This window comes from Lygodium microphyllum, chromosome 3 (assembly GCF_053477565.2).
Source record: "Lygodium microphyllum isolate KBCC chromosome 3, Lygodium_microphyllum_v1.1.10, whole genome shotgun sequence".
Taxonomy (NCBI): Eukaryota; Viridiplantae; Streptophyta; class Polypodiopsida; order Schizaeales; family Lygodiaceae; genus Lygodium; species Lygodium microphyllum.
The window spans coordinates 138987071-139007778 of NC_141137.1; positions in this window are offsets into that span (position 1 = coordinate 138987071).

A 20708-nucleotide genomic window follows, 5' to 3' on the forward strand; every position below is an offset into this window, starting at 1 on the left:
CAGAAATATTATGAATGGCAGGTCTTCTACTCAATGCATTAGCCACTACATTTTCTTTTCCAGGTTGGTATTGAATGATAGGATGAAAACTTTGAATAAAAGAGGTCCATTTGATATGTCGGTCAGAGATTTGGGGTTGGCTAAGTAAATGTCTAATACTTTACTAATCGGTCTTGATCATAAATTCTAAACCCATTAAGTAGTATTTCCACTGTCTTAATGCTTGTACAACTGCTAATAGTTCTTTGTCATATGTGGAATATTTCAGCTCAGAAGGTTTCAGCTTACAACTAGAATAGGCTATAGGATGATTGTCTTGCATAAGTATGGCTCCTATTCCTGATCCACTAGCATCGGTCACTACTAGAAAGAATGGTCTATTAAAGTCAGGCAACTGTAAAACAGGGGCATGGGTTAATGCATGTTTCAGTAAGGCAAAGGATTTCTGTTGATTTTCAGTCCATTGATAAAGAATACATTTCTTCAGAAGTTTGGTTAATGGTAATGCAAGTAATGAAAAATTACGTACAAACTTCCTATAGAAACTAGCAAGACCAAGGAATGAGCGTAACTCATGCACGTTTTTAGGTACACGCCAATTCAATATTGCATCAATTTTCTTGGGATCAACTTTAATTCCATCAGATGATACAATATAACCTAGATACTCAATTTCTGTTTTAAAGAATTCACTCTTTTCAGGATTTGCATACAGTTGATTTTCTTTCAATAACTGAAAAACCAATGACAAATGCTCATAATGTTCTTTCTCATTTTGACTAAACACCAAAATATCATCAAAGAAAACAATTACACAATACCGATATTTCAAAAAGATACGATTCATCACTCTACTAAAGGTAGCAGGTGCATTAGTCAATCCCAATGGCATGACTAAAAATTCGTAATGACTAAACTGTGTTCTAAATGCAGTCTTGAATATGTCAGACTTATCTAGTCTCACCTGATGATAACCAGACTTAAGATCTATCTTACTAAATATAGCAGATCCTTTTCCTTCTCGTATGCCATTGAAAGTACGAAATTTAAAACTTCATTTACTTATCTTTGATTCCTTGCGAATGGTTTGAGCTTCAAGAGTGGCGTCGATGGTACGTCAAATCAGATCTTCAGCTTGAGGTTCTTCTTTGTCGGTAGACTCTCTTTGTAAATTTGCCAGTTGAACTTGCAATGTTTGCCTAGCCCTTCGTTCTTCTTCCAATTGCATCATGATTAAGTCCAGTTTTTGCTCCATCGTAGATTCAAGTAGGTCGCCTTCAGCCATAACATTATCCATATGTGGTTCCGTCATCCTGTAAAACTCAAAAGACCTTTCTCACTCAAAATCAAGTTAGCGGGATGAGCGTAGCTCAAGTTCGGGAATACAAGGCTTATGTGTTTTTGGGTATAGCTTTCTCAATCTTCAAAAAATCTGCGATTTATCCTTCTTCGTATGCTGAAAATGCTTCAGCAAACCTGCGTATGGGTAGAGTACCTTCCAACGAACAACTTTGCAGTTCGGAGTTTCTGCGCAGGAATAGTCCTTCTAGGATTTTTGAGCACAAGTCAGTTATGACTCCACTTGACTAGTCTGACTTGCAGAGTTGCAGACTTGTGTGACTTGCAGAGTTGCAGACTTGCAGAACTTATTCGACTTGAGGAACTTGCAGAACTTGATCAGAAATTACTTGCAGAACTTGATTTCTGTGGTGTGTGGCCTGGAGTTGTTGACTTGCAGAGATGACTTGTCTTAAGTAGACTAAGCTTAATGGATTAAGCTTAAGGAAGCTTAATCGGCGAATTTCGTGGGGGGGGCCGTTTTGATCCGTCGCGGAAAAAACGGACATACTCTGAGACCTCGCATACCGATTTCGTGAAGCTTTTAAGCTTCTTTAAAGCTTATAAGCTTACTATTAAGCTTTTTGAAAGAATGAGCTATGGAAATAATAAAGCTTATCTCTGGTTGTCCACGACTTGATGAAGGAGATGAAGGAGCGGTCCTCCACCTGTATAGCCCGCGATCTAATGACAGAAACAGGGGTTCTTGATCGCCAGAAGTCTGCCTGTATCGACGGTTCATGACGAGATTGACCGTAGAGCCCGATCGTTCCAGGAGCTCCGCCTTCGCACGAGATGAGTAGTGATTGGAAGCTCTTGATCTCGGCTCCGCTCTGATACCACTGGTGCACAGATCGGTTACTGTATGCTCGTGTAGTGAATCCCGGAAGGTCCCCAAGAACAATGAACTCTACTTTTTGCACAAGTTACAAGGTAAAAAGCATGAACGACAAGAGCAAGAGACCAATTGGGTGCAATCTCCCCCCATGCCTTGTGTGAGCGCTTCACAAAGCATGTATTTTATGCATATTTCATCTTCATGCTCAATAATAGCCCAATTTACAAAAATATATCAAGCTTTTAGCTTTTGAGTTTGCTTTTACAAAAATAGGAATAAAGCTAATGGACGGTGCCCATAGAGTCTGGCACGCCCAATACAATGTCCAAATAAAAATAACATAACCGTGTACATGGGCGCATACAAAATAATAATAAATAATCTATGCCTCAATAGACATGACAAAATATAGGCGTGGCGCCTATCAAAATATAATCCATAGATCGAATACTCGCTATCCTCCAATGCTTTCCTCCGCCACTGTTGCTATCTCTACACATCAACTGAAGCATTCACAATCGTTAGTAAAATAATACAATTAAACCGACAAAAGTGAATACCTAGCAGTCTTTAGCTACATAAATAAATCAACTGGTTAGAAATAAATCCTAACCTTAATTTATTACGAGTGCGTACTCTAAACTCATAAACGTTTATTAATTTAATATGCATTTTGCGGAATCACCCGCTATGGAATCACCTATGTACACACTAAATTAATGAAACGCCCGAAAAGGACATGTGTCCCCATCAACTTCTTGCACAAAGAATCCACTTTGTGTATGAGCCCCGGTCATCAAATTTTACAGAATCCACCGTAAAACCTCACGGAATCCACAGTGGCACGGAATCCACCGTGAAATATGGCTTTGTGGCATCATTGTCAGTGGATAAAGATGCTAAAGTCCTCAATCTACCTGTCCAAGGACTAACAGATGTAGTAGCATCTTTAAAAGGCCTAGAAATTTCTACACTCTCATTTGTACCTACATGTACATAAGTCTCCTAACAAGCATCATCATCATTCATCAAGATGGTGTTCTTCTCATGCCATGATTTTAGCTCATCAAATACTACATCTCTTGAGACCAATGTCTCATGAGTAGAAGGATTGTAGCATTTGTATGCTTTCCTATCTTGTGCATACCTAATAAAGATGGCCTTTTCTGCCTTTGGATCAAGCTTCTTCCTCTTTTCATCTGGAACATGTATATATGCCAAGAATCCAAAAACCTTAAGATGGTAATGTCTAACTTTATCCCATAAAGACTCTCGTGAGGAGTCACCTCATGTATCCCTGCTGCTGGTGCGATTCATGACATACACAGCAGTCATTACAGCCTCTGCCCAATATGCATTTTCTAGGCTCTTCTCATTCAACATGAATCTAGCCAATTCCATTATCACCCTATTTTTCCTTTCTACCACACCATTTTGTTGTGGTGTGTACTTGCATGTAAATTTCCTTTTTATCCCATGGGCTGCCAACAAGAAGTGATCAAAGTCTTTAGAGACACATTCTCCATCACTATCAAATCTCAAGCATGAGATGTAGCAAGCCAATTCTTTCTCCACATGTCTCTTGAAGTCCTAAAAAGCATCCATGACATCACTCTTGTGCTTCAACACATACAACCATGTGTATCTACTATAGTCATCTATGAATGACACATAGTAACGTGATCCCCCAAGAGATGCATGTTGTGAGGATCCCCATACATTAGAATGTACAAGCTATAATGGTCTAGTAGTAGTGCTTACATGCCTCATAAATGGAAACCTCGATTGCTTCCCAAATTGACACGACTGACATACATGTCCCAATTCCGCATGCTTGAACTTAGGGAGTCCAATTACAACTTGCTTATGATGCATATTCTTCAGCTTTTGAACATTTACATGACCAATCATTTTATGCCATATCTCAATGTCCCTTATTGCAGCATTGTCATGTGAGTACATAGCAACATTCAATGCTGGAATTTTTGTATCCAATGTAAACATCCTACCATTTCTTTTGCCTTTAGCAATGAGTTTGCATCCTTGACCATACTCTTCAATGTAGCATCCATCTCTATTGAATCTAACTTGTAGATTCTGTTCAGCCATTTGTCCCATAGAAAGCAAGTTTTTGGTTATGGAGGGTACATGTAATACATCATAGAGATTTTTTTTCCTGTCACCATGCATAATCAAGGGAACAATACCTTTATGCATAATGTCATGCTACGTATCATCCCCTATGCAAAAATATCCATGAGCACCTTTTGCCAATGCATAAAACCACTCGAGTCATGTGGTTAGATGCCCCTGAGTCTTTATACCATACATCATCTACTTTGCCTTGTGTAGGCAACCCTTTCTTCACATGTTGCATAGCAAACAACCTGTCATCCTCTTGCATACCACTAGAAGAAACATAATTACCATGTTGCCTCCCTCTTGCTATCTGATCATTTTGCTTCTTGTAGCAATCCTTAGCTACATGCCCGTATTTGCCACAATACTGACAATCTTTATTTGCATTTGATTACTATCCATGAATCATTTGAGGATGCTACCAAGTGTCTCTTCCTCTAGATGAATAATCCCCTCTTCCACGAGTATTTGAGGCACCTCTATTTGCTTGAGGCTACCTATTTTACCATCTAGTACTTTGCTATCCACGGGCTACATATGCATTTCCAACACCTCTTCCTCTAAAGTTTGATCTTCCTCTTTCACCTCTACCCCTTTTATTTGAATAGAAGACATTGTCCCTACTGTTTTTAGACCCACTGGAACTTGTATTGAGTCCAAGTTTCACTTCTTCATGCAATAGAAGTGCCACAAGTTCATCAAAGTTAGGCTGCTCCTGACGTATTGAAATGGAAGTGTCAAATTGCTTATACGCCTCTCCAAGACCATGGAGGATAGTGGCCACTAAATCATCATCCTCAACTTCAACTCCAATTGAGCCTAGTTATTGTGCAATGGTTCTAATCTCATTGACATAGACTTAAATAGACCTTTCATTATTGGATATGTAGTTGAATTTTTGCTTCAATTGTGTCTTTCTCGCATGAGTGACATGCCCATAATTCTTCATCAATAAGTCCCAAGAAGTTTTTGGTGAAGCAGCTTTTGGTGAAGTATAGTTTGTAATTTTCATAGCTTTTGTGTCTGACACATAAGGATAGCCAATGCAAGACCTTGCTAGCCTTTTCCAGCCATGTCCTATGTGACTTTAATTGATAACGTGTTGGAGGTCTATCCTTTGGTAGCTTGGGCTCATCTTCAAGACCTGTGACTAGGTCATAATAGCCTCTTCCAATTAAGAAATTAGACATCCTGAATTTCCATAGAACAAAATTTTTATAGTACAACTTCTCACCTACTATCTTAGTGATAGTGTCCTTCTCTCCTGTGTTTGCCATTCCAAAGTTTCACCTTTACAAAACAAGTTTGAATGTAGAGAGTCAGTCTCCCAAAATGCCAGCAGGCAATGCATTTTAATGACCCTTGCAATTCACAAAAGATTTATAACTGCCAATCTTCCTTTAAAGTTCAGCTTTCTAGCATGAAACATGCATAGATAGTCCTAACAAACTCAACCAGAGTTACATACAACAAAAAATGAAGCTTTAGCATTTTGAGCTTGATATTGATGTGTTGTCTTTAACATCCTCTTCAGCATTGATGTTAGCTACAAGTGATTCATTGTTTCTTGCTTCATTTGACACAGAGTTATCTAGTACTATTACATCATCAATGCCTCCTGATGCATTCTCTACTGAGACCTCCCCTATAGCATACAATTGAGAGCAAACTTCAACTGCTAATGAAATTATAGAATTTCTAAAAAAAATTGCATTCCTTGAAATGAACCAGTGTGATCATACAATGTTAGCTGCAATGATTTGATAATCCAACTTGGGGCTAATAAAACATGGTGACACTAATCAGGGCAATCGAAAGTGTGAAACTAAAACTGCAGAACTAGTCAAGAATCTTTCAGTTTTATATTGTCCTTCCATTTCTTCTTGTTTTGTTGCCACAATTTGTTTCCCACTTGGACAAACCCATCATCTTGCTAGATTTACACTCATTGCATTTGTAGAAAACTTGATGCAGCATAGGGAAACAATTAGCTTCCTTTGGACAGCATACCACATGTACAAAATTAGGGACTATATCTAGTTTGATCTCTATATTATTAGGCTTCTCAGCTTTTTTTGTTTTTACAGTCTCACATCTGCCACACTGAGGCACTTGCTGCTGATCTTGTGATTTTTAGTCTCACATTTGTCACACTAAACAAGTCTTGTGGCATATGCAATCAAAACAGCCAGCAAGGCGCAATACTTCTTGGACCTCTAGGACTCTTCCTTCAATGGAAGTTTGTCTCACAAGTTGTTGTGTGCAACTACTCCACACAAGTTCCTTAAGTAGGGCCTGCAAGCATTAGTACTTGATTATTCACCTTGGATCTTCTATGTTCTGATATAGCTATTAGCTACGGCTGCTAGATCAGTGCAGGAGGCTGAGCTCAATAATGGAGTATCGATTCCCTTGCTAGTCATGGGGATGGTAGACTTCCTCAACTCGTTGAGCCATGCAGAGAAGAAGGTCGCCATGCAGGATGCCATCAAGGTTGGCTACTACCATTTTGATACGGTAGCTTTCTACACCAGTGAGTGCTTCCTTGGAGAGACCCTAGAGGAGGCTATGGCATTGAGCCTCGTGAAGAGATAGGATCTCTTCATCACCTCCAAGCTCAGTTCACGGATTCGTACTCTGAGGCCGTCGTGCCTACTATCACCAAAAGCCTCAAAGAATTGAAGCTCTGATACCATGTAACGAATCAGGGAGAGAGATGGAGAAAGGCCAATCCAGAAGGGTAGCAGACATGCTCCAAGTTCAATCTATTATCATCACACACAATCAAGTCAATTGTAGTACTACACACTCAAACAAAAAAAATGAGTAACCTAGATCTAACCATGGTTAAGTCAGTATGACTTAATCTTATTCAACTAAGGTAGACAATTGACCAAAGACATTGAGCTTGACTCTTCAACACAATGGGATTTTCTAGATCTAATCTCTAGATCATTTTATATAGCCATGAATTTGACTGGTTACTTAAAATCTAAACATTCTATACATCACCTATCTACCTACCTAGGGAGCCAAAGAATTGCCCAAGGTTCATTCACATGAGAAAGTAATATAAATTGTTCTAAGCAACTAGACTATAGTCATGCATAGTTTTGCAATATCCTATGGGGAGAGAGAGTGTGAGTGAGAGAGAGAGAGAGTACAAACTGGTGCTAAATTTAGCCCACACTCCCAATAATATATATATTGTTGTATCAAAGCTAACAAAGCTCCTTAGAGTTCTTAGAACTACCTTTCTTGTGGTCTTTTTGTTCCAAAGAACCATCTCACATGTATTTTTTTTCATAGAGGGAGAGAGAGAAGTAGAAGAAGATGATGATGGTGTAATGAAGGTTGCCACTTCAATGGAAACTTATACAAAGACTAACATGAAATGCTAGACAATAAGAAATGCTAGAAACTATAACTTGCCATTTCTTAATTCAAGATGTCTTACAACCAAGAATTACAAGAGATGTTGAAGCCATGGAAGCTTGAGAATCATTTGATGACAGATGCTGCTGCAAGGAACTCACCCCTTACAATGGTGGGGAAGGAAATACCTTCAAGCTCCAAGAAGTGGAGATGTGAAAAATGATTAAAATATGATTTACATTGGCACCCTCTTTCCTTTTATACTCCAGTCTAAACTAGGCTAATTTCCTAACTAAAGTAGCATGAAAATTACTTTATTAGAATATCCATCCCTGCCCAAAATTTTTGTCCTCAAAACTTTGAAGACTGAAAGAACAATTGAATAAATGTTAAGAAGTGAGAGACCAATGCTGAATATACTTGTTGAAGTTTTTCATTGAAGAAGATAATCTTCCATTGAAAAGAATCTCAAAAATAAGCTCAAAACATTGGAAATCTAGAATGCTTTCTTGAAAAGGGTAGTGATAGTAAATGACCCATACCTTTGAATAGAAATGTCAAAATGACACATATGAGATATAGAAATGAAGTGTACTTCATAAGGTATCCATCCACATCATCAAAATCCAATTTTGATGTTGATAGGTCAATTATTTTCATGACAAAAAATTATAACAACAAGTTGGCCAATGTGCAATGAACTAATTATCTTCTTGAAGAAGCCATGGAAACTGATCTAAATATGAAGCATGTTGCCAATATGATTCTTCCATAGGAAATTCCTTCCACTTGAAAAGATATTCCATAACAATACAGTTCCTTAGAACCTTCTCTCTTTTGCTAATAATCCTTTTGAGCTCATAGATGATTAAACTATCTTCATCAAGAGGAGGTAGTTCTTCAAGAACTTGTATGTCAGGCCCAATGTATTTCTTGAGTTGAGACACATGAGAAACATTGTGAATGTGCGTGGTTGAAGGAAAATCAAGTTGGTAAGAAAGATCTCCAACTTTCTTTGTGATTTGATATGGACCATAATAGCGATGAGCAAGCTTATTATGTCCACCCTTGAGAGAAGCATAACGAGACTTAGATACTTTCAAAAATACTCATTCTCCTTCTTCAAAATCCACATGCCTTCTTTTAACATCCACATATAATTTCATTGTCTCTTGTGCCTTCTTGATGTTTTCTTTGCACTGCTTCATTAAGTCTTCCATCTTTTCCAACTCTTCTTGAGCAAGAGGATTCACTTCATCATGAAACAATGCTGAAGGTACTTGGACTTTATATCCATACAATGCCTCAAATGGTGACATACCAATATTCATGTGATGAGTATCATTGTAATAGAACTCCACAAGATGAATCCAATGATCCCATGCATTGTGTGTATCATGGCAAAAGTGTCTAAGGTAGATTTCTAACCATTTATTGACCCTTTTAGTTTGGCCATCTGTTTGTGGATGATAGGCAGTACTTGGAGTTAGTCTGGTACCCATGAACTTGGAATCCATGTTAGAAAAAATCTTCACAGGTAATCCATGAAGTCTGAAAATTTCTTCCACAGACTGATTTGCCACCTGTTTGGCTGAATATTGGAATTTGGTAGGTAAGAAGTGGGCCGATTTTTTAAGAAGATCAACCACAACAAAAATGCTATTCCAGCCTTGCTTAGTGGTATGGTCCTATAGTAAAATCCATGCTGATATCAGTCCATTTACCATGTGGGATAGGCAAAGGCTGAAATAGACCATTAGGCAATAAATTTGAATCTTTATTCTGGTGGCATGGTAAGCACTACATCACATACTCCTTGATATCTTTCCAAATTCCCTTCCAATAGAAACATTTATGGATCTTGTCAAAGGTTTTAAATAATCCAGTATGTCCTGCCAAAGAAGAAGAATGCATCTCCTGTAAAATTTTAGACCTAAAGGATGACTGAGGGGTCAAGTATAGTCTCCCTTTAAACCAAAGGAGTCCATTTTGCCATTTGAAATTGGGAAATTCAGATCCATCTTGCTATAATTTCTTCATAATATTGGCAGTGTGCTAATCTAAAAGATATTCTTCTTGAATGTCATGGATCCAATCCTTATGTATGGTAGAGATGCTAGAGACGGAACATGCTCACATCTTGGATAAGGCATCTACCACTACATTATCCTTGCCTACCATATATGAAATTTCAAAATCATATACTTGAAGTGTAGCTAAACATTGTCTTTGTTTGGCAGAGAGATTTGGCTGAGAGAGGAAATACTTCAACACACGATGGTCATTCTTCACCTTAAAATGGATGTAGTCCTGCCACTTCTTGATTGCATGAAGAATAGCTAACATTTCCTACTCATAGATATGGAGTTCTCTTTCCTTATCATCCAACTTCACTATATGACCCAAGTATTCTACCTCATTAGCCAGAAAATTCCACTTGCTTTCCTTTGCAAAAAGCTTGTGTCTTCTTAAGGTAAGAAGAACACAATATTAGTGAGTTTGGGAATCTCCCAATTCCCATTTTTTGAATACTGAAAAGGTGGCACTCGAATAACGTGCCCATAAGTTTCTCAAAACCATAAGATCTGACCTATCATTGGAAAGTGCTTGAAAAATGAAATCTATTGAGCTATAGAGCGCTAAATTTAGAGTTATAGTGTTCAAGTTATGACAAATCCAAAGATTTGACCACGTGTCCCAAACTTATGGGAAATTCCCATATTCCCCAATATGATGTTGAAGGACTTCTTTGACATGCTTCAGATGTTCCTCTCTATTCTTGCTATAGTTGAGAATATCATCAAAGAATACCAAGACTAATTTATACAAGAATGGTTGTAAAATATTTTTCATAAGATCTTGGAAAGTCGTAGGTGCATTTGAAAGTCCAAATGGCATAACTAGGAAGTGGTAGAGACCTCTTTCTATCCTAAAAGCTATATTGTACTCATTCCCTACTTTCATACTGATTTGATGATATCCTGACCTTATGTCAATCTTAGTGAAAAATCTTGCATCCTTGAGTTCATCCAACAAATCATCAATGTGGGGAATTGGATACCTATTCTTTATGGTGCTCTTGTTTAAGTCTCTATAGTCAATACACATTCTAAATGACCCATCTTTCTTCTTGACAAGTAGTATGGGAGAAGCAAAATGTGGCTGACTAGGCTGAATAAACCCCATTTCTAGCAAGTCTTTAACCTATTTCTCTACTTCTTCTCCCTCATACTTGGATAACTTGTAAGGAGGTTTGTTGATGGGTTTAGTGTTAGGCATTAAGTCAATAGGATGATCCACTTCACATTGAGGAGGCAATTATGTAGGTGGCTGAGATATGTCCTTAAACTCTTCCAAGAGTTCACATAGATATGGATCTTGCTCCTTAGATGTAGTAGATTGCTGATTTTCATTTGCCTTTGATAGAAAAAGTGTGAAAATGAAAAACATAGCATTAATTTCCTTCCTCAACTTCTTCTTACTAATTATTTCCACTTTCTTTCTCTCCATGCCATTAAGTTTTACTTGCTACCCATTCCAAGTAAACTCCATGAACATCTGATTTAGATCCAAATAAAAATTTACAAGCTATTTAAGTCAATCGCACCCAATAATGATGTCAATAGGACCCATATCTAAGACAATCAAGTCCATCATAATAGTGCAAGACCATGATAATTCAATAGGAGTCTGTTAACATATCTCTTTGCTCAACTCTTGAGCACCATTAGCCACTTGTACCTTCACTCAGGCATCTATTTCTTGAGGTAATAACTTCAGCTCATACAATGATTTGGCATTGTCAAAACTATGTGTGTTGCCCATATCAATGAGAATATGAGCAACCTTTAAATTTATAGTACCCTTGAGTTGAAGTGTAATTTCACCTTTACAACCCATCCATGCATCCTGAGATATAGAACATAACATGGGCTGACAAGAAACCATAAAACGATCATCAATCTTTGATCCACCAAGATCAAATGGACCACCTAGTTCATATGGGAAACTATTAACCGACTCTAATTCCTCCTATGTGTCCTGATCATCATGCTCATGCATCTCATCACAAGTAGAAACTACCTCTACTTGCAAAAAAAATCCTTCTTGTATCTCTTCTTCATTAGAATCTTCAATATTTAGCATATTAGACTTTGCCATATATCCTTTGCACTTCTGCTTGTGCTCAAGAGACCATTTCTCTCCACATTTATAGCATAGACCCTTGGATTTGTCATCGGGAAGTGCCTTGTTGCTATTGTTATTGGGATATTGCTTAGTTGCACCTTCAACCCTCTTGAGTTCTACTTTTGGATCAGCATTATATCTAAAATTATTTCCCTATTTTGAAGCATATTCTGTAGGGTAAGTTGGAACCTTGCCGAAATTATTTTGAAACCTATTTTTAGCTCTAAAACCCTCTCTTTGTTGGCTTAGTTACTGTCCAAATCTCATAGGCTGATTTGATTGATAATTCATTCTTGTTTTAGGCTGAAATGAAATCAAATCCCTTCTTTATTTTTTGCTGTAACTTTCAGCATATTGAATGGCTACATGGACATTTGTAGGCATGCTGACTGCCCCAACTTCAGCTGAAAGGTTTGGATCAAGACCAAAAATATATTTGTTCAAGTTGGCTAAATTGGAAATGCCTTCCACATACATGGAAATATTTAAGAACTAGCTGGAATACTCCCTCATGGTAGAAACCCTTTTCATAAGATCATACCATTTCCTTTCAAGCCTTTCCTTCTCCATGGGTGACACGAACACTTGAGTCATGGGTGATTTGAAGTCCTCCCAAGACTGAAAATTATCTCCAATCTTTCTCATGTATCTCCACCATGTATGCGCATATCCCTCTAGGTGTAGGGCTGCATAACAAATCTTTGCTTGATCATTGCGTGGGTAGAGAGTGAAATATATTTTCAATTTGTTGATCCATTCCTCAAGTTCGGTCAATGAAGGATTATGTCCTTTTAAATTCGATATGTTGATCTTATCCTTGTATTCCTTGTCATAATGATAGTGCTACCCATTATGATTGGTATATCCAAAAGTTTGTTGCCTATTAAAAGTATCACTCATTTCTTACTGCCCATTATTAGGCATAGATGAATGCTACCCATTTTGATTATTTCCAAAAGATTGACGTCAAAAGAATGAGTTCCCTGATTGTTGTTTATGAGTGAATATCCCATGTGCCAACCTATCATCATGATCCTCAGCATGCTAGAAACTGTCTCCATTCCTTGCTTTATCATGTGCATACTATCCTTGATCATCTCTTACATTATGAACTTGAGTATGTTGAGAACCAAACTCTTTATAGAAAGGATGATATCCATGTACAAACTCATTTTTGTCACCATGTAGGGAATAATGTTGTTGTCCCTTATCTCTTGAATTAGTGAAGTTTGAACTGTTTCTATTCCAAGAGTTGGTATGAGGCTGAATTGTTTCGTTCACCTTAGAAGGTCCTCCATGTTTAAAAGTGGATGGTATATACTGGTGGGTTGTTGTGGGCCTCACATTGCCATGAATAATAGGTACATCTGCAGCATGTGAAGGTGGATTTCTTTGCAATTTGTTACCCAAGTTGTTGAATATTATAAAACCAGCCGTTCAAATTTGGTATCCAACCTATGGTTTTTCTACTCCATGTGTGTAATCATCTTGCCAAACATGTCATCCATTGAATGGGTAAGTCGGATTAGACCTTCATTCATGTTACCAACTTGCTTTGATAGTTGCTGGAAATCATTGGAGTCATGAGCAACATTTACTTTAGTTATAGACTCATTGTCAGAGGAACCCTTGGCCATTGGATCTCCTCATTAGTTGTACTATTGCCCATAAATTATTGTCCTTCATTTGTGACCCCAATGGTAGGATTATCTTTAGCATGGTAATCTTCTAATCCTTCATTAATGTGCTCCAATACTTGCTCCTTCTTCTTGTTCCTTGACATCATGGAAACTGTAGTAATTCAGGACTACCTGACAAAGAATGGTCAATAACTAGAGCTATACTCCTCTAATCTAAGTGCTTGATAGCTCCAAACAAAGCTAATAACACGAAGATATAATATATTTACTGAGATTAAAAATTTGGAAGAGGTATATGGTTGCTTCAGATCAAAATAGTGTACCCTGTCAACCTGTCCAGGCTTTGTCTACAGTGACCACTTGTCACTAAAATGGCCAAAACTTTTGAACCGTAGGTCCAAATGAGATGTTCTATAGCTAGGTTCAAAGCTAACTCATCCTATACACATAAAGTATAACAAGAAATTTTTTAGAGTGAAATATCCCATTTTTGTAATTGATTCTTTACGACTGTTGAGGATGAGGCAACAATCTATAATAACCTATAGACTCACTGTTTGGACCCTGTTTCAACCACCCTGTTTCAACCCCTTTGGTCATAGATAATTAAGAATCATCTATGGTCATTGAAATACAACCTGTAGGCTCTTTCACCAATCTAGGATCACCTTCAAAGTACCTGTAGACCTATATATCTGTTCAAAACTATCACCAACTGCCTTGTTTTGCCCTGTTTGGTATCATAAGTCATCATCCACTCTTTCCCAAGTGGTGTTCCATGGTCCACTACCTATGTGAGGGATAAAATGGCAGAACGGGCACCTAGATGGGCTTTGAAACTCTAGAAGGTGTGCAAAGTTCCTTGCGGGCTAGGTTATGCACCCCTATAGAGGCATAAATAGCAAGGGAGGGTCACCTCACTACTGTCTTGCTATCTCGTCCAGCTTCGACCTTTTTTCTTAGTCGAAATATACACGGTAGGGCTAGTCAACATTGAAAGGAAATTGCATGGGTTTATGTTATGGATTGATCAATCAAAAATGCAAGGAGAATGATACCATCAATTTCAATGGGCTGATTCATCAATCAATCCATGCTTGGTATTCATGATTCAATGCCTCAATACTTAAGCATTATGGTTCAATCAATCAATGCTGAAATTGAAGCTCAATGCAAGAGTACTCTACTTAACCTCTCCTTCAGCAATAGGAAATGCAACAACAATTGAATGAAGAATTGGAGAGATTAAAGAAGAGTAATAGAAATACCTCTTTCAATGATTGAAGAAGAAAATGTTGCTTGAGTCAAACCTCAATCACAAAGATTGATAGATCTTCTTCTTGAATCCACCAATTGATCAAGAGAAGAATAGACTCCATAATCCCACCCATTAGCTCCAAATATGATCCAAGAATGAAGTCTAGATCTAATCTTCAGCTCCAATGAATAGAATAAATGAAAATCCATGAAATTTGAAGCTTATTTGATGAAGATTTCAATGAAATTCTTCAATCCCTGTCATACTTCTAGTTCAAGAGAAGATTGGGCTTCAATCTTGAATACATTGCTTGGATTCTTCAAAATCTTGAATTCTTGAATTAGAAGAGAGGTCCTTAGAGTGATTTAGAGAAAAATCCCCATGAAATGGAAGAGAATAATCCAAGAATTTGATGCTTAAAGCTTGTTGCCTTGTTTTGACTCAATAGCCAACTATTCTTGAAGCTTCAAGTCCAAGAATGGATCAATGTCGATCCCTTAAGTGTTGAGGAAGCTCTAGGAAGCTTGATAGAGTAAAAGCCCTTTGATCTCTTAAAGAAATTTCAAGAAAAATTCACTAGTGTCATAAATATTCTATAGCCATGGTTTGGGAGATCAAGAATGATCAAGAGAGTGAACATGAGACTGAGTACTTGTTGGAATATTGAGTAGTCTTTGTGGAAGCTTAGTATAGCCATAGCCAATAGCTCATTGGCTAAAAATTTTCATGGAGGAGGGGGGAATGTGTTTAGTTCAAACACATCCTCTCTTACTCAAAAAATTAAAAGACTACAAGCTAAGCACTAAGCTACTCTATTGAGAGCTTACACATTGGAGATTTCAGTCTTACAGGTCATTTGAGCCATTGAAGGGCTTGGGAGAAGGAAGAAGCCAAGATCCACCATGAAAGCTTGAGGAAAACTTGAGAGAAAGAAGAGAGAGAAACTGGCTCAAAAAGTAACCAAGGTCTAACTCCACTAATCCCTGTTTAGACTTGAGATAGGGTCAATAACCTTCAAAATGGGCCTCCATTTGACCACGACCTACTATTTTGGTCAAGAACCTCCATCATCCTCAAGACCTCCTTCAAGAAACCTCCAAAATTAATCCCAACTTGTTTGCCTAATGGCTTCAAGTCTTAGGTTATCTAGAAATTAATTGAAACCTATTAAGAGTGATACCATGGCCTCATCAAGATCAAAGTTCCTGAATGGAATGTGAAAGAGTCCTTTAAATACCAATAGTCTGTAATTTTTCTCATCAATAATAAGTCTAATATCACTAGTACTCACATGAGTAAAGTTTTGAAAATAAAACTTTACTTCATATATTAGTGGTTGCTAGAAAAGAAAAAGAGAGGTGAAATTGCAAAAACTGGCATGGGGCTTACAAAATGCATCCTTTAGAGAGGGGAGAAACCCACACCCAAATTTGCTCTTATAAAAAACTAGTGGGAGAATTGGTTGGTTTAACAAAAGGGAGAACTCCCTAAAGCTATTCTTAGGATTCACAAGGTCAAGAAACTAGTTTCAATATGTGATGTGAAGGTTTCTACAAGGGACTTTCTTATAAGGATAATTCTTCTTCCATTTCTATACTTAGTAGTAATCTACAAGGTTATTCAAACAACAACCTTCATCTCAAGGGGTTCAGTATGTATATATTCCATATCATGTGTAGCCAAGGCCTATTTATAAATATCCTTATATGTGAACTTTCCTTACATAAAACACAACCATTTTTAAATCAATTTGTAAATAATCCCCTTACGTAATGCCCTTCTAGATGTAAAAAAACATATAAAATTTGTATTTTTAGAACTCCTTATTTATGAATGCACATGGTATATTATATATTCATGAGTGAACCCACAAAGTCCTTCATTAGAAAAAATTGAGACTCAAAAATGGGTATTTTAAGAAGTTTGACTCAGTAATATCACCTAAAAAATAGGGCCATAGTGAATTTTTTGCAAAAGAACTCCAATTTTTTCAAAACTTAGATATTTAATAGGTACTCTTTGAGCTCTTTCCATTGATCTATAGCACACTATAAGATTCTTCATATTTCAGAATATTCCAAATTAATGTGACTGTTGGATGTGACACCGTGGATGGATGTCACATCAAGGGGTCACATCAATTTGGAATCTTTTAAAATTTGAAGAATATCATGGTGGGCTATAGATAAATGGAATGAGCTCGAAGAGTGCATACAAAGGTCCAACAAATTTGGAGTTCATTTGAAGAATTTTTATTGTAGCCCCATTTGGATGAGAGAGAGTGAGTAAAGCCCCCTAAAAGGCCCATTTTTTAGTCCAAATTTTTCTTACTGTTAGTTATGGATTCGCATTCTTCAAGAAGAAATCATTTTCTTAAAAGATTATATGGATTACTATAGCTACTGTTGGAGGCTTTCCCTAAGATAGAGATAACTTTCGTTCCAAAATTTTCTAGCTTGTATTGACATTGAGAACATTGGCTACACAATTGGACAAACTTTGTATAATTCGTTGTTGAGACGTAGTATTACTTTTAAATTTGAATTCTTGCTACTATTTTCTACACCCTCCTCTCCTAAAAGTAGGAGCCACATTTCACTAGGAATTGGTGCTACCATGGTGAAGACACCATATGACCGAGGCCAGTGTCTATACGCTTGCAACTATACTTTTAGGAGGTGTAGGGAAGTAAAGTACAACCCTTTATCCACTTGGAGGTTTCCCAAGTGTTATTAAGGAATTCAACATTTTTTTTAAAGTAACCCAAAAGGTCTAAGGATTTTCTTTAAGTGGGATCAATAGGAGGAAACCTCCATCAACTTTTTTGCTGTGAGATTCTCTTCTTAGAACATTTTGTTTGTATATGAGAAGAGATTTCTAACAATGCATTTCGATGAATCAATCCATTTAGTTTGATTGCATCCATCTTCTTTAATTAGGGAGTTTATATTATCAGCAAGCATTTTATGCTTAGAGATTGCATTTCTAGGGGTGGAGAGGAGCCAATTGGATGTATCCAATTGTAGCAATAGTATTTTTTGGAAATATAGTTGTCTTTGTATAGCAGTAATATCAACATCAATTATCATTGAATGAAATTAATACCATATTAGAGAATTTGGAAATCTCCCAATTTCACTTTCAAATAAGGAGTAAAGATTTAACTAAAAAGTGGCTAAATCTTAACCCCATATTTGAGAGTGGATCTTGGGGGGATTACTTGTTGAGAAATGTGCAATCACACCCACTATAGCCTCTTTGAAATGAATAGCAAGGCAAAGGATCACATTGCAAATAAAGCCTTAAACTAGGTCACGTTTGCATGGTTTATTAAAACCACAATTGTGAATACCATGGTCCCTTTTCACATTTTTCCACCTACCAACACCACCTACTATAAGCCTATAAAAGGCACTCATCCCCACACTCATTTGATCCATCGTTCTCATTTAGTTGTACTTGCATTATGCTTGGATAATATCAATTGTTCTTCCTTGTCATTACTTATGTCTCATTATGATTATCTACTTGCTCATCAGCGATCCACCCTAGCATTCATCCTCAATATTTTAACATGGTATCAAAGCGGTGTCGTCGTGTTAAGGGTTGAAGGACTACCACCGGGGCTTAGTGCAGAAGAGGAGTATGGGATTCAAAGTTAGGGAAAGGGAAAAAGATTGGAGTTTGACAAGATCCGGGTATTAGAAATGATTTAGATGTGGAAGAAGAAGTCAAGCTTTTTCTATGTATTTAGCATACATGAATGGAATAAATAACTCTATCTTGATTACATCAAATGCTTTTGGATACATAATCCATAACATAAAGGATATACTCAGATTCTTAAATCAAATATGAATATCAAATGCAAGCTCTAATGGCTTTTATCTCAAGTTCGTAGATGGATTTCAACTCTAGGAAACAAGTATTATGTTGGTAGACTTCAAATACATTCAAGATTTGGGCCAATGGAACATGAATTGCATTGAAGAAGCATAATTTTAACTTCATCCCTGTTTAAAATAGAAAATTCCAGCCCATAATCAAGCTAAAAAAGAGTGCATAAACTCATGAATAAGCTCCTCTAATCATTAATGAGTAAAGTTCTGATGAAAAGAGGTCATTTTCTTCTATTACAACCACATAAATCTCTTGTTTGCTCATAAAAATGGATAAGAATAGTGGGCTTCCATGTTTATGACTGGTTATTTCAACCCATAACAGCCCATACACCTTCAAAATCCTCACCCTTTGCTTGTCCCAAAGTCACTCAAGTACTTGGGTATAAGTCGGGCTTCATTGGACCATGAATAAGGTAGACAAAATGAGAGAAGACGAACATAAGAGCAGGCTGAATACTTTTCTCTCAGATTTTCCCCTTTTATAGACTGTCATACCATGCATTTTTGTCAGACCAAATGGACGGATAAGTGGATCTCTCACCTTGTTTGCATCTTCATCTTCAGCTCCTGTTAATCTCTAGTTTGCATGCTCCAAAGCATGCATCATGGCTTCAGCTCTCTCCAGTTCACTCAGGCTGTGCAGGTCCGCATTTTTCTCCAAAAAATGCAGGCTGCATCCTGCTCAGGCCTAGGTCACTTTTTGACCTACTCAGGTCACTTGCTGGTTACATTAGTCCATTACTTCAGGTCCCCCGTGAACCTAGTGGACTTTTGGCATTTTTCTTGAGTTCTAACCATATTTTTGCACTTGAACCAATGTGATTTATCCTGCAGACTGTCAATTACTTCTAGCTGACCAAGTTGTAGGTTCCCATAGACTTATTTTTCATCAATATGCATGGTACAACTGAAAATTATATGCTAAATACAAAAGAACTTATGTAACTAAGTTGGTTATTGGGTAACAATGACTGAATTTTGTATGCAAATTCCTCATATAACTGTTAGAAGTCAAGCTCTCTCGTCTGTCTGTCTTTATGTATGACCGACATATGTGATAGCTAGTGTGCAGCTGTTTGCATGTGACTACATTGAATAAGTCAGTTTAGTTAGTCGGTGACCTGATTAGAGTTAGTCAGTGAGTTAGTCAGTCTAGTTACACTTACACTAGGTTATTCTTTGTAGTGTGGGTATTACTCTAGTGTTGAATAAAGAAAGAGAAGAAGAAGAACCTGATGGTTCTCTGTTAGCTCCATCCTTGTCTCTCTCTCCCCTCTTTCAACATGGTATCAGAGCGGGACTTGGTGGACTCCGTGAAGCTGGAGGAAGTGAAGAGGACCTGACTTAGGTTTTTCCCTGCATTAAACAAGCTGCCATTGTGGGTTGCAGGTGAGCATTTGTTCATTGCATACTCCAGGGTGAAGATCAGTGCTTGTGCCTTGTTGGGAGCCTTGAGGAGGCCAAGAAGACCACATCAGAGTGTGTATCACTCACTACCATCATCATCATCTTCAGAAGCGTGCTAAAATCTAGGTTTGCAGGCAGTGTGAACTGCACCTATTTGCTATCATCATTTGTTGGGCTGCACTTCATCAAATGCTAGTGTCTTTGGTCATCAAATGCTTGGTTATGTCATGTATGAAGTGCTTTGAGATTGCAAGAAGCAAATGCTTAACTTTGAGCTCTGACATGAGCTGAGATCCGAGTGGGAAGATCTGAAAAAAAAGGCCTGCACTCCTGTATACACAGCATACATGGTATATGCAACACATTGAAGAGCTTTGGAAGCTCTCTGACAAGCCCAAAAGCACTCTTGGAGCATAGGTATATTCTGGAGGTCATATGTACCTGTTGTGATCCACTGCAAGCTGATTTTGGTAACTGAAATACTCAGATGTGGAGCATTTCAGACAGGCAGAAAACTATCATCAACTGTAGTGGACTGAACTTAGTCAGTCAGACTTATTGACTTGCAGGGAGTCCAGGCATTTGACATACAATCTGTTGCATCATGGCTAATGCACATGGGA